The sequence below is a fragment of the Schistocerca americana genome, chromosome 7 (assembly GCF_021461395.2).
Source record: "Schistocerca americana isolate TAMUIC-IGC-003095 chromosome 7, iqSchAmer2.1, whole genome shotgun sequence".
NCBI lineage: Eukaryota > Metazoa > Arthropoda > Insecta > Orthoptera > Acrididae > Schistocerca > Schistocerca americana.
The window spans coordinates 572,903,310-572,918,975 of record NC_060125.1 but is presented as its reverse complement, the minus strand read 5'-3'; positions in this window follow the sequence as shown (position 1 = coordinate 572,918,975).

Here is a 15,666-nt window from a genome sequence, read left to right as displayed (position 1 = left end):
GGTGCCAATGCCACATACACTCGCCACTTGCACGAGTTCCACCAGCGCCACCGGCGGCGCTGGAGATGAAGATACCGACTTCGCCTCGGTCGATTGCCGGCCGAGTACAATCCGCCAATGACAGGACGACAACGGACGGACGGACGGACGGACGGAAGCCTGTTCGGAAGACAGAAGAGCAGCTCTCGCCCACTTGGTTATATATCATCGTCCAGGGATAGCTTAGACAGGGAATGTCGTTCAGTGAAGTCTTAGAAGTGAACAGACAGTTCTTCTAAATTGCATTTGCTATGTACCGTGAAGTTTACTTATGATTATTTGCACTTAGCAGTTCAGAGCCTTTTCCGTGTTATGCTACATGCAGTGTTGCAGACTTCTTATTCGTGAACACACAAAGATAACACATTTGTGTAACTATGTTACTAAGTTAGAGTGAACCTTGGAGAACCTTCGTTCTCCTATCCTATTACCTGGCCCTGGGGTAAAGCTGTGTAATAATGGCAGGGAGAAATCGTGTTGGCAGAGTACTGCACCAGAAGCGGTTTCACGAAGTCACAAACTGGGCCTACCCGGCAGCAGTGGCGAGGCATTTACAAAGCTGGGGACGAGGGTTTACAAAAGAAAGGCTTGTCATGATTTTGAGTACTGAATTGTAGCTAGAAACTCTCATGGAACGAGCACTGTGACGCTTAAGTGATTTAAGTACAGTTAAACTTTTTTAAAACTTTGATTGGCTGCGAGTCGTGTGTCATGCAAAAATTTTAATGACGGACATCTGTAATGCATCAATACATCTAGTTTGTTTAGTAAATTACTGTCGTTTACTAGATTGTTTCATTCGAGCACCAGCACTTTACGGCTCCAACCTAGCGAAAATCGTTCCGATACCTGTGAAATGAAATCCATATGCCGTTGTTGTGATTGTTAAAATTGTCGATAAGCTACTTTTAGAGGTGTTAGTATCGACCAAAATGACAACAAAAAAATCTAGTAAACACTGACTCTAAAATGCATACCTGTTCATCTTAGGTAGTGTGAAATACGTTTCTGCTAGTGCAAGCTCTTTCATTTCTGCATATTTGGAGGAGGTAATAACAAAATCCTAGAAAAAAGTCCAGTAAATACGAGCTCTAAGGTGCACACCTTAAAAGCTATGCACATTTGTTCATCTTCACCGCTGTAGCAAAACATCTCTTCTACTGAGCAAGTGCCCTTAGCTATTACGGGATGCGTGTAGGGGCCACGTTAACTGGACGGTTTTTTTCTTGTTTTGATCTTTGCTACCAATTCCAAAAATATGGAAACCACAAAGCTTTCAGTAAGAGATGTGTTTCACAGAATCGAAAACGAACATGTGCTTGTAGCTCCTAAGATATGCATTTTAGAGTCCATGTTTTCTGGATTTTTCTTCCACACTACTGTCTTCGAAAGCCGCCTATCCTACAGTACTTAGCAACAGCAGCACCAGCACATACATTTCATTGACAGATGTATCCGAACGGTTTTTGGGTATAACTTTCCACTCATTTCATATTGCTACATTTACTGTTTTCCATCATCCCTGAAAGTTTATAACATCACGCATCCACCCTGTACATACAGCTGAGGACACACTATCTAGATACAACAACATAGCTTTGTAACAACACACTGACAGTACAACTTGGCTCTAGATTTTAATTGTGAAACCTCAGTACACGCATGCAATGTTAATTAATGCCAGTATGTAGCTTCTATCTGTCAATAGCTTGTGTAACTACTGACAATGGATCTTATAAACATGCTCTGTATGCAGAGAACATTTTTAATTTCCTTAGGATTTAAGGAGGCGAATAATATATTACGAGGGTTGCCCAGAAAGCAACGAACCGCATTTTTTTCCTCAGCCGAAAACAATGCTACGAATGCGTAACGTTACGTATTTATTGTTTGAAGTCTCCCGAGTGAGCGCGCCAAGTTTTCGTCAATTCCGATTGATCGCGTAGCTGCAGGACAGTTTCAAAATGTCGTCTGTAGCTGATGTACCTTCCAAGCAACGTGCCGTCATTGAATTTCCCACTGCTGAGAAAGAAACTGTGGGGAATATTCACAAACGCTTGTGCTCAGTCTATGGGGCGTCTGCTGTCGACAGAAGTACAGTTGGCCGCTGGGCACAGAGGGTGAGGTCATCAGAAAGCGTTCTGGCGGAGTTCCACGATTTGCAGCGGTCGAGGAGACCATACCATCCACGGCAGTCACATCTGACATGATGCAGCGAGCTGATGTTACCATTCGCGAGGACGGACGCATTACGACTCGGTAGTTGGCGCTGCATGTGTCAATCAGCAAAGGAAGTGTGGATGCAATTATCCGCGCCCTAGGATATTCAGAAGTGTGTGCAAGATGGGTTCCACTGTGTCTAATGGTGGATCACGAGTCGCACAGAAAAAAAAAAATTTGTCTTGATTTTTTGCAACGTTTTGAGGCTGAGGTGATGAAAAATTGGTTCACCATTTTGAGCCCGAAACAAAACAACAGTCGATGGAATGGCGCCATTCCCACTCCCCACAGAATAAAAAATTCAAAGCAACGGTTTCCGCCGGTAAGGTCATGATCACGGTGTTCTGGGACTGCAAAGGTGTGATTCTCACTGGTGTGATGGCAAGAACCGGTACCATTAATTCAGAAGCATACGTCAGCACATTAACAATACTTCGGCGCCGCAGCAACCCAGCAGATGTTTTGCTGCAACACGATAACGCCCGGCCCCTACACAAGTCTGAGTACTGCTGAACACATCGTAAAACAGGGCTGGATGTTTCTCGATCCATTCTACAGCCCTGACCTAAACCCTTCAGACTTACACTTCTTTGTGCCATTAAAGAATGCCTTTCGTGGAAGACATTTTGAGGGCGATGAGGAGGTGATTCACACAGTGAAGCACTGGTTCTTCCACCAAGACAAGGATTGGTACCGACAGGGCATACACGTCCTTGTTTCGCGCTGGAGGAAGGCCATAGAACGGGATGGAAATTACATGGAAAAATAGGATGTGTGGAAGAAACCTCATTCTTTCGTGTGTGTAATTCTCATTACATTCAATAAAGAACTGTTGAAGAAAAAAATGCGGTGCATAACTTTCGTATTTAAAAATTTCTCGTAATGTGCACAGTAACTACCAGAATGTATTTTTAAATTTCTGTTAACAACTGCTACATCTGAGGTACGCTTACGAAAATTTGTGTGCAAACTATTTTTGAGTGACGTGTAATTCCTTGTCTGTGCACCACCGACAGCAAATAACTCCATGTTAGCAGACTGTTGTGGGCACCTGAGGCGAGAAAACGTGTACCTGACTCGCCCTATGTTAATAATGCAGGGTAATGCTGTGGTCCAGAAGCGGCTTAAGTCGATGGAAGGAAGAGACTAACAAGAAGACTGGAAATACTGCTCAAATATTCAGAGGAAAGTAGTGCTGTTCTTGAGATACCAGCTATTCCTCAATGTGCTTCGAAATGAGAAACCCCGACCATAGACACGTGCAGTTACATCTAAGTACCTTATAGATTGTACATCAAACTCCATTCATTCTGATTTCGAACAGTGTGAAAGCTAATCCGAACAGTGTGAACTTTAACCTTTGTACACAGTTTTTGTTACAATTCCCGAGTCCCCATTTTGTTCTACAGCCTATCCTGAAATCCATCATTCTCACTCAAGTCATAAATTTCACAGCTGAAATGAATTTTTTTCCGTGCCTCATTATTATAATACGACGATACTGTGAGAGTTTTCCGAACGAGTAACATTAATGTACCAAAACGTTTTGCAAGCGAAAGTTACGTAATGAATAGGTAGGTAATTTTTTGGGTTTATTAATTTAATGCTCTTTAAACGAAAGTGGACAAAACTTGTGAGATAGACATGTCATTTTCATTTTTGTATATCATCGATGAGTGCATCAGAGAGAGAGCAAGTTACGTTAGTGTTAAACAATCTTTGGTATTGTCGTGACACAGTCTTTGCCTCTGCACAGTCTGATAAATACTTAACTGAAGCGTAGTAGGTGATGGACGCATATAGTAGTGCCGTGTGGACTTCTGATGGTATCTGTTAGATGAAGAAAGCACAGCAAGGATGAGTATGATGTGTACAATGAAAGCTGAAATGAATATAAATTTTACATAATGTAACCATTTTTGAAGAGAAGAAATATGAGGTAAGACTGCAGCACTGCGCACCTAATTTGTCGGCATGATTATTGTCAGCTAGTTAACTTGCTCAGAGCAGAGAGGACGACCACCCCACTTCCGTGAATCATCGGTTAACATATTAACTGATTAAACTTTTCGAATTTTATAGGAATCCTCTGTTAACATTGTACCCTCTTTAAATCATTATTCACTTTGTTAAGCAGAGTATTGTTCAGACGAATGTAATGTGTGAAGATTACGCGAAGTATTACTTTGTCTTTTGGAATATATATTTCATTCTAAAATCATTATCTTGGAATATCGTTTAAGAGGAATGGTTACTCTCCCCACCCCACTGTTTGTCAATACGCGTTACCACATGGAACTGTTTAAATATGTATGTAGGAACAGGAAACTCGCTTAGCTGCTGCCTACTCGCTGTTTGCTGTTGTGCTTTCGAGAAATATGCAACAGTGTTGCCAAGACGCGAGGTAACTGGAAACTTTAATTAGGACCAGATAATTGTTTTACTTGAATTTCGCATTCAACATAAAGACAAGTTGCATTCAGATCAGTTACAGTTCAGTTCAAGTCAAAGGTTAGCATACAACTGAAAAGTTGGGTAACAGTTTGTGAATACATAGTTTAGGTAATACGCAGACTTTTCTAAAGAGGTAAAGTTTTGCTAAATTTCAGACAGAAACAAAATACAGAGAGCAACTTACAAATAACAGGATCTTCGTGTGTTGTTTGTTTTACGTGAACTAGTGGCGAATCCTATGTTTATTCAGCACTGTATAAGAAGAATTGCTGAAAATTTATGAAAGAAATGAGTGTGAAAGAGGAAGCAATAGCGAGTGGAGACTATGTTCTCTGAATTTCAGCTACTGGGCCTAGAAAAGCTCTCAACGTGGGAGAATGGTACTTTAACTTGAATCAAACGCTAGCCACAGTTATTTCATAATACACTCCTGGAAATTGAAATAAGAACACCGTGAATTCATTGTCCCAGGAAGGGGAAACTTTATTGACACATTCCTGGAGTCAGATACATCACATGACCACACTGACAGAACCACAGGCACATAGACACAGGCAACAGAGCATGCACAATGTCGGCATTAGTACAGTGTATATCCACCTTTCGCAGCAATGCAGGCTGCTATTCTCCCATGGAGACGATCGTAGAGATGCTGGATGTAGTCCTGTGGAACGGCTTGCCATGCCATTTCCACCTGGCGCCTCAGTTGGACCAGCGTTCGTGCTGGACGTGCAGACCGCGTGAGACGACGCTTCATCCAGTCCCAAACATGCTCAATAGGGGACAGATCCGGAGATCTTGCTGGCCAGGGTAGTTGACTTACACCTTCTAGAGCACGTTGAGTGGCACGGGATACATGCGGACGTGCATTGTCCTGTTGGAAGAGCAAGTTCCCTTGCCGGTCTAGGAATGGTAGAACGATGGGTTCGATGACGGTTTGGATGTACCGTGCACTATTCAGTGTCCCCTCGACGATCACCAGTGGTGTACGGCCAGTGTAGGAGATCGCTCCCCACACCATGATGCCTGGTGTTGGTCCTGTGTGCCTCGGTCGTATGCAGTCCTGATTGTGGCGCTCACCTACACGGCGCCAAACACGCATACGACCATCATTGGCACCAAGGCAGAAGCGACTCTCATCGCTGAAGACGACACGTCTCCATTCGTCCCTCCATTCACGCCTGTCGCGACACCACTGGAGGCGGGCTGCACGATGTTGGGGCGTGAGCGGAAGACGGCCTAACGGTGTGCGGGACCGTAGCCCAGCTTCATGGAGACGGTTGCGAATGGTCCTCGCCGATACCCCAGGAGCAACAGTGTCCCTAATTTGCTGGGAAGTGGCGGTGCGGTCCCCTACGGCACTGCGTAGGATCCTACGGTCTTGGCGTGCATCCGTGCGTCGCTGCGGTCCGGTCCCAGGTCGACGGGCACGTGCACCTTCCGCCGACCGCTGGCGACATCATCGATGTACTGTGGAGACCTGACGCCCCACGTGTTGAGCAATTCGGCGGTACGTCCACCCGGCCTCCCGCATGCCCACTATACGCCCTCGCTCAAAGTCCGTCAACTGCACGTACGGTTCACGTCCACGCTGTCGCGGCATGCTACCAGTGTTAAAGACTGCGCTGGAGCTCCGTATGCCACGGCAAACTGGCTGACACTGACGGCGGCGGTGCACAAATGCTGCGCAGCTAGCGCCATTCGACGGCCAACACCGCGGTTCCTGGTGTGTCCGCTGTGCCGTGCGTGTGATCATTGCTTGTACAGCCCTCTCGCAGTGTCCGGAGCAAGTATGGTGGGTCTGACACACCGATGTCAATGTGTTCTTTTTTCCATTTCCAGGAGTGTATTACATGAGTTTTGAAAGCTTATTATTATTATTGTTGTACTTACGTCTTATTATTAATAGTAGTCAAGTATGCGTGCGTTGAATATGATTCTGTAGTGCACACTAGGCTGTCTGCTATATAGGTCCGCAGGTCGTATTCTTGCGGTAGCGTTCACGCTTCTCTCGCATGGGGTCCCGGGTTCGATTCCGGCAGGGTCAGGGATTTTCCCTGCCTCGAGATGACTGGGTGTTGTTGTGTCGTCTTCATCATCATCATTGATCCCCACTACGGTCGGAGGAAGGCAATGGCAAACCACCTCCGCTAGGACCTTGCCTAGTTCGGCGGTGCGGGTTTCCCGCGTCGTCCCCTACGCTCCTCGGAGTATGGGACCTCATCATCATCATCATCATCATCATGTACCAGAGCTATCAGCTGAAGAATGCTATACATAGTCTTCCTCGGTAATCGCGTTAGGTACTTCGCAATTTAGATAAAATAATTTCAGTGTTATTCGTTTAATACGCATGGCACACTCTTTTGTGTGTTTACTTCTCCTACACGATACCGAATGTAACGGCGAGCATACTCTCTTAAGTCCGAGGGTCATAATCAAAATTCCGGTTCTTAGTTAGGCATCTTTCAGCATGTTTCAAGTTACAGCGTGTTTCTATTTAGATATAATAGCCTAACATACTAACACCCGTACATATACCTTCCCATGGTCTTCCGGTGTACATGATAATTTGAGCCTTTTCAGGTCTTTCAGCTTTTATAACCCGGCTTAAAACAAAGGAAGACTCAAATCCTGATACTAATACATTATCATAATACAAGTGGCTTTAGAATACTAACACATTAACATAACATAGCTAGATGGTAATTTCTCCTTTTTAAGACCAAATACACGTAAAAGCGATTAAAACTTACTGTGATAAATATATCATCATACGATGTATTCCTCGATAACAGGTTCAAGGGCAGTAACACCGAATAAATAAATTAATACTGAATTTGCCTCAGAGCCCGTCGGATCAGCGACAGCTTCAGGTAAAGAGCGGACTTCGTCTGGTCTAGCCTGGGGATAATGCTGCTAAAAAACTAACAAATATCTGATTTCTCGTAATCTCACAGGACTGGAATACGCTAAAATTATCGCGACTGAACGAAAAGATAAAATATTGACAAAGATAAAAGACTCATCAGTAGCATCAGTGACAGAAGTCCTTGAAAGCATCTTATAAGTGTCAAGTGTCACACTACAAGCATACTTCACAGACACGGATGAACATTAGACATTCACCGGTAACCCTCAATTTCGAGTAAACTGGGATATGGAAAGCGAATTGGGCATTTCTCGCAGTGAGGCGTGAGGACCATCTGTGTGGTTGAGAGGTGAGAACCATCTGTGTGGTTCACTAGACACCTTCTGACCAGAGAAGAAACGATGGAAGCCATTGGAAATGATGATTATATGATATCATATGAGAACAGAGTAGGACAGACACGTCGCTTTTGCAGCGGATGAATAACAACGAAAGAATTAGAAAGTAAGGCGAGGATTAACCTGCATAACCAGTCTGACTCGCGCAGTTTGTGTAACTTTGGTCTCCGAGAAAGATATGACGCTGAATGGCATCCTTGTTCCGACTCCAGATACCGCAATAAATGTAAAAGGTTCCTTGTTTGTCGTTTCCTCATCAGGCTAACAGTTTACGAATATGAAAATGCAGCTGTAGATGATTAGCAGATGATCTAAAACACAAATGTGAGATCATGGGATATGCTCATAATTTTATTGTTGGTTTCGAAGTTTCCAGTCAGAGAGATTCCATACGTTGTGTGATGTCGTCAGTCATACTGTAACCAACCCCTCACTTATCGATCTTAATGACAGTGAGAAATTAAACCGCGTGCACCTAATGGAAATTTGGGAAAAACAATCGTCACCGAAGTTAATTTGTCAGTAAAGAGGGAGGAAAGGGTTACATCTAAATGAAAGGAAAAATGCAAATGAATTTGGTGAAAATTAATTTTGAGAAAAGGGTAAAATTAATAAAGAAAGTAAATGTGCTGTCGTTACGTTAACAATTAATTGGCGTTAGTTAGATACTTGAGATTTGGGGAAAATTACTGTCGCCAGTACTATGGACAATTACTATAATAACTGAAAATGAAAGGTTAATGCACATATAATTAGCACTAAAAGCGTGGCAACTGAAGGTTGACACGTGCTGTGTGAAAACTGAATGCTTGTCAGATGTAATAAATTTCGCTACACTCTGACTTAATTTAGCAAAATAATTTATAAAACTGGAAAACTAAAAGTTAATTTAGTGACTGAAATTAATAGTGAACTTTGTTTCTGAAGCACTACGAAATTCAATAAAATAAGGTTAGTCTTGGGCTACTTCAACAATCATTTCAAAAGGAACTTGAACCTACGGAATTTAGAAATAAGAGATTTAACTTTGAACTTGAATTAAATGATTCTGAACAATTAACAATAGTAAAATTTAGTATGTAGCAAGCTGAGCTGCAGTCACAGGTAAGCTAGAATATGGTAACAAAATTCGCACTCTTAATTTGTGCTTGCGTAATCTAAATATTGTATCCAGATATGAATACTTTAACTGAACTTGGAAATTAAAGCAGTGCAATGGAATGATATTACTTTAATACTGGCGTATGAATTTCAACGACACTCGGGTTCATTCCAGGAAACGAAGGGACCATGCTTGGTAATGCAATTGGGACAATGAGCAACAAAGGTTCATGCTAAGTTGCTGTATTATTGTGATGCAACAGTTTGAGAAGCTGAGGTCTGCCATACAGTTCTAAAACTTTACGTGCTTTTAGCCTTCCTTGTTGGTTGATTGAAGGTTTGCAGTCGTCGATCGGGGAGGTGGCGACAGTCACTCATTGTCGGCCGTCGCTGTTACAGAAGCTGGATGTTGGCGCGCCTTCTTCTCGACACGGTCACCAGGCGAAACGGGCTCTTGATGTGCGCCAGCTAATGCTTCCCGTCCGTGACACCATGTCAGAAACTATCATAGCCAGTAGAGCGCAATTACATGATGCCAAACCCCGAAGGTGCGGCAACTCGCGGGAGCGTCACACAACACACCTGCTCCACCGCCCTACTCAAGCCAGACTCTCTCTGCCCGCGCTCCACGCGACACAGTTAACACTACCAAAGATCGTAAACACTTTGGTTCTCCACACGACCTATTGATGTAAAGGTTCGATATCATAGTTTTCCCTAGGCCATACCCAGCGTAAAAATACAAATAATATTTACAAAACAAACCGATTATACATCGAAATAAATGCATATATATATATATATATATATATATATATATATATATATATATATATATATATATATAGTAAAACAATTACCATATATAAAGACACAGAAATGTCAAATCCTCAGGTAACAAAATAAGGAAGAAAATTTACAGCACAATAGATGGAGATAGGAGGATATGCATTTCCGGCGTTACAATACGACCACACCGTCGCCTTGGAGATCGATCCGCCGGATGCGATTCTCTCGGTAAACGGAACAGAAGAACGGCTGTGTTAGCCAAAGAGTACACAGCCAGTCGCAGTACTTACGCTCGCCGGTAGGCCACTTCATGTGCAGCAGGAGAGTAGTGCAGTTGTGCCAGTCTACAGTTCGTAGCCGCGCTCAGTGGTGAGCCAGCGCCGATGTTAATCATCGTCTGCAGCTCAGTCGTTGCTGCCATCAAGTCTTTGTAGCTCCGTTCCAAGTTAGTCTTCAAATGCACCGGTTTCAATATTCAAAATTAAGAGAGATTAATTCGTCACTGCAAGATTGGTGATTTGTAAATTATGACATTCTACAGACGCTTTGTCTAGTCGCATCTTCTATAATTGTCAACCAACTGATCATGGACTACAGCAAAGTTAACTAATAAATACTTCTTATTCTGTACTCCTGCTAATTAATTGTGTTTTCTTGTTGTAGCTAACAAGCAGTCTTGGCATAGTAAAACCCACGTTTCCACCTCCTTGGCTACCTCATATTTAGAGCCTCACGTTGATGGACTCGATTACGGGGGGTGATCGAGAGCTATCATTCTGATAGTCAAGTTATGATAATGTATGGCTCTTTTCTTCGTCGTTTGATTCAGTACCTCCCGATTAGTTGTCCTGCTTACCCCTGTAAGCATTCATCTGTAATACTCCGATTCTAAAACTTCTCTTACGTTCGTTGCTCTCAACCTTTCCAAGTTGACTTCCATGAGATTTTTCACATTGATTCATTTAATTGCACAAGACAGTGTGTCGGGAATATGTACTATATTCTCTCCATGAATGAAGAAATAATCTAATGGTGAATGTAAACTTGTGGATCCAGTTTAAAATTTTGGCGCCAGCTGTAAGTAGCCACCAACCAACGAAAGGTTATAACACCCCCCTGCTTCCCGGGATTTGCGACATTACAAGTTGACAATGACCGTGAATTATTAGTTTTGACTCGTATCGGGATAAGGTATCCGAATCCGAAGTAAATAATGATTATTCCGCGGAAAACAGGAGACGTTATAACTTGATCGTTAGTGAATGAGTAATTTCATTAAATAACGATCACTAAATGAAGTAATGGAAATAATTTGGAAATAAATTTTGCCAGTGGAAATTTTGGCGAAAGAAATGATTAAGTTGTAAAAGCAATTAAAAAATTGGTCGCCATGTCAACTGATGAGCGACAGTACTGTTAAGTACGTGAATAATTGTGTCAAAAATAAAGTTTACCTGTTTGTATCGCAGCACGTGGATCGGGAACTTTTACGTAAATACTGTGTCAGGCTCAGTAGTCATATAAAACAATGTCATAACAATCTAACTACACATCAATGGCTAACTTTCTATAAGAATTTTGATAATGATTTTGTTCATAATTTGTCAGCTAAGTGCAATACTGACAACACAGATATTATCTATCGAGATTTTTAATAATGGACTGTCATTCTGTCTTTAAAATTAGGTACTTTGCATAGTTTAATCTACTGACAATGAAATATATTGCCAATAATTGATTAACTATGTTTTGAATGATAATAATTCAGGTGGAATAAGCTTTATAGTTTCATGAAATATCCTTGAACTAACTTCAGCTGAATATGCCTTGAAATAAATCTTAATAATCAAACATATTACTTCAGTCTATTATTAAGTTACTATGGTTGGCGTAAGCTTATTAAGTGAAACAATTAACTACGATAATCAATCTGAAAGTTACTCTTCACCGTCCATGCAAATAATTTGATAATTAACATATTTTCCCTTGACAATGGCGTGACACACTCGGTTCAATAAGGCAAGGATCGGAAGGGAGCTATTTGGTGTTTTGTCGGGTGGAATGTAACTGCAACACTTCGATTACAAAGTGCTTGTTATTAATTGTTCAACTTCAGAGAAAAACACAGTCACTGACAAGCCTTCTACAATTTTATCCTACGAAAATTACGTAGATCTTACTTCCCTCGTTGTCGGTGGATCGACGGAAGTCCACGGCAGCGACACAATGTGACAGCGGGCTTTTACTGTTGCGACTTGGGCCCACAGTCCGCTTCACATTTAAGTCCTCGTTTCTTCAGCACTATGCCCATTAATCCATAATAACTTGCCCGGCCATGCTTCCAGATATGCCGACATTACTTTCCCGTCTTACTTAGATCCACACACTAGCCGTTAGATGTAACACAGCTAGGACTTGCAGCACTCGATTGTACGTCTTACTCCGAGCACGGCGTCACTGCTACTACTACCCGCTGGCGTGCACTCGCGCCCAGCGGCACGACAAAACAATCTCTCTGACTTCAACGTTAACTAAAATAAATGCCCTGACTTGCCAGTGTTAAATATTACATAATTTAAACATAGTATTTACAATACATGTTTACACTAGACAATACATCGTATACAAACAGTTTCATGTGTTAAGTAAGCGAAAAAATTCATAGCAAGGACTGCGTTGTAGCGTCACAAGGTGTTCAACATTCTCAGTTTGACAACAGTGTGGCGTGCCTTTTTTCGATGGTACGGCACTGCACTATCACCTACAGCTCAAAGCACGCATCCATGGATCAAGCACTCTCACAAAACTGGTTGTTTATGTAGGAGAAATCCACTGGTCTCCTCGTGTGCAGATGCTACACGAAGAGGGCATTCAAGATACACCGAGGTGACAACAGTCAGAGAACACCTCCTGACCTCGCGTCGCACCTACTCTTCTCTGGCACAGCGCAGGCACCGTGACGAGGCATGGACTCATCAATTCGCTGGAAGTCCTCTGCAGAAACAGTGATCCATGCTGCGTCTACAGCCGTCCATAGCCGCGAAAGTGTATCCGGTCTAGGATTTTGTGCACGAACTGACCTTTAAATTATTGTATGTCCCACGAATTTTCGATGCGATTCCTGTTGGGCGACCTGCATAAGCAAATCATTCGTCAGAACTATCCAGAATGTTCTTCAAACCAGTCGCGAACAAGAGTGGCCCGTTGATATGACGCGCTTTCATCCGTAAAAATTCCGTCGTTATTTGTTGCAAAAGGTCTGAAGTAGCCGAATATAATCATATCCAGTCAATGATCGGTTCACTTGGACCAGAGGACCCAGTTGGTTCCATGTAAACACAGCACACCCCATCACCGAGTTACCACCAGCTTGCACAGTGCCTTGAGTCCATGGCCTCGTGGGTTTGCGGCGTACTCGAACTCTACCATCACCTCTTACCAGGTGAATTTGGAAAGATTAGAGTAGTGGAATCGAGACTCATCTGAGGGGCGCACAGTTTTCCATTCGTCTAGGGTCCAACCGATATGGTCACAAGCCCAGGAGAGGCGCTGCAGGCGATGTCGTGCTGTTAGCAAAAGCGCTCGCGTCGATCATCTGCTGCCACGTACCAGTAATTACAAATGTTGTCGCACTGTCCTAACGGGTACGATCGTCTTACGTCAAACATAGATTTCAACGGCTTTGTCAAACAGTGTTACTTGTCTATTAGCGCTGACAAATCTATACAAACGTCGCTGCTCTCGATCGTTAAGTGTGATGGTTTAAATGGCTCTGAGCACTATGGGACTTAACTTCTGAGGTCATCAGTCCCCTACAACTTAGAACTACTTAAACCTAACTAACCTAAGGAAATCACACACATCCATGCCCGAGGCAGAATTCGAACCAGCGACCGTAGCAGTCGAGCGGTTTCAGACTGAAGCGCCTAGAACCGCTCGGCCACTACTGCATGTAAGATCGTTTCTTGTTTGTGAGGAGTCTCAACAACGGATCGGCTCTAAAAGGCATAAGTATCTCCCATTGCACCCTCCCATGGCCTCAAACTTTTGTCGTAAATGTAATTGCAAAAGACAGCTCAATGTTGTATGTGCATGCATAAAAAAGACATACGCATATAAAATCCCATGGATCTTTTTAAAATTAAAATTTAGTTGTCCTGTTCTTATTTTCAAATTTAGCTTTAGTTCCCTCTTCAACTTTTTAGAAGACATAGTTTCGGGACATTCAATTAGCCCTTAGACTGCATCCCATACCTTAAGAGAAGAACACCTATCCTTGTATTCGATGTTAACGTATTTCACTTTTTCAGAAATGTCTTGTAGTTATTCCCAATCTACACTGTACATGGTCTTTACTTCTGCTGTAGACAATCAGTTTTAGTTTCAAATAACAAAACTCTTCTACCTCTTACATTCAATTTCCCAACATAATTCCCTCAGTGGCATCTCACTTAATTCTACGACACTGCAAGATTAATTTATACTTCTCGAGACATTTTCCAGTTCGTTCAGTTGATATTCCTTTACTCTCTGTGACAGGATTAAAATCTCAGTGGCCAAAACTGACGTTTTTATCTCTTGTTCCTGAATTCTAATTCTTTTCCTTAACTTTTTCTTTGAATTACCTTACCGCATACTTATTGACATACTGAATTACTGGCAAGAAAATCAACAATCCTGTCACGCTACTGACTCAACTACTGCCTACTTTTAATGTTTTCAGATTTCTGTACCTGCAGTTTATTTTCTGTACAATTTGCAGACACCCTTTCTATGGCCGTGTTTTGTACCAGAGAACTTCAAAATATCATTAAGCGTATTCAAGTCGAATATTTTTCGCAAGTCTACTAAAAGGACAAGTGACAGATAATAGAGTAGACCATGTCGTTTACAGTAGGTACGATCTCATCCGGTAAATACGATCTGTGACAAAATAATAAATTAAATTCACCAGACATTAGACCAGTAACGCCCTAAATGTACACACTGTCCTTTTTGGACCACTGTATATAGTTTAGAATTGATATGAGGCAGTCATATGACCGTTTACGGCTGATGTAAGCCATGGAACTGAAGTGATGTGTACGCGTCAGTCTGTTGTATGGAATCAACGCAGCAACATGAGTCTACATGAGGACGTAGTAGAATGTTGCAACGAAGCTGTCTCTTGCCGGAGAGCCCTTATCTACACAGAGAATGATTGCTTTGTTGGTGTTCCAACGCTGACTCTCACTAAGTGATAAATCACTTGCTTCCATATAAGAGACCATAGAAACAGAAGTTGTAAACAGATCTACACGGACTGTGACTTTAAACGAATGTCATGCTTTGAGTATCTTCTCGCTGGTACAGACCTGCTCTCTGCGTTACCGTGCTGAGGGTGGCTTTTGCTATGGTTGTGTTGCTGACCAAATGCTGGTGCCTGTGCAGAAAGATGGCGTTCCAGCCGAAATGAAACACTTATAATTGGATTTTTCTAAATGTACTAGGTGAAAAAAATTATTCTTCCGTTGCTTGCAGTCTGATATCTTAATTCGGTAAGGAATTTCTTTTCGATATCCGACGTACTAACTGCACTGCATAAAATTAAGCAAACTATTGCACCAATTGTAAGAGGTAAAAGGGCATTCCGTAAACTTTGCGTGTGTTTGATTTTACGTCATAGATTGCAGTGAACGAAGTTTAGACAAGATATCGAAATTTCGTTTGGAATTGTGAGCAGAACTAAGTCTCATTTAGCTCTCGAGTTATTGCGTTTTATATCCGATAGACTGTCGCGCGCGACGCGCCGTT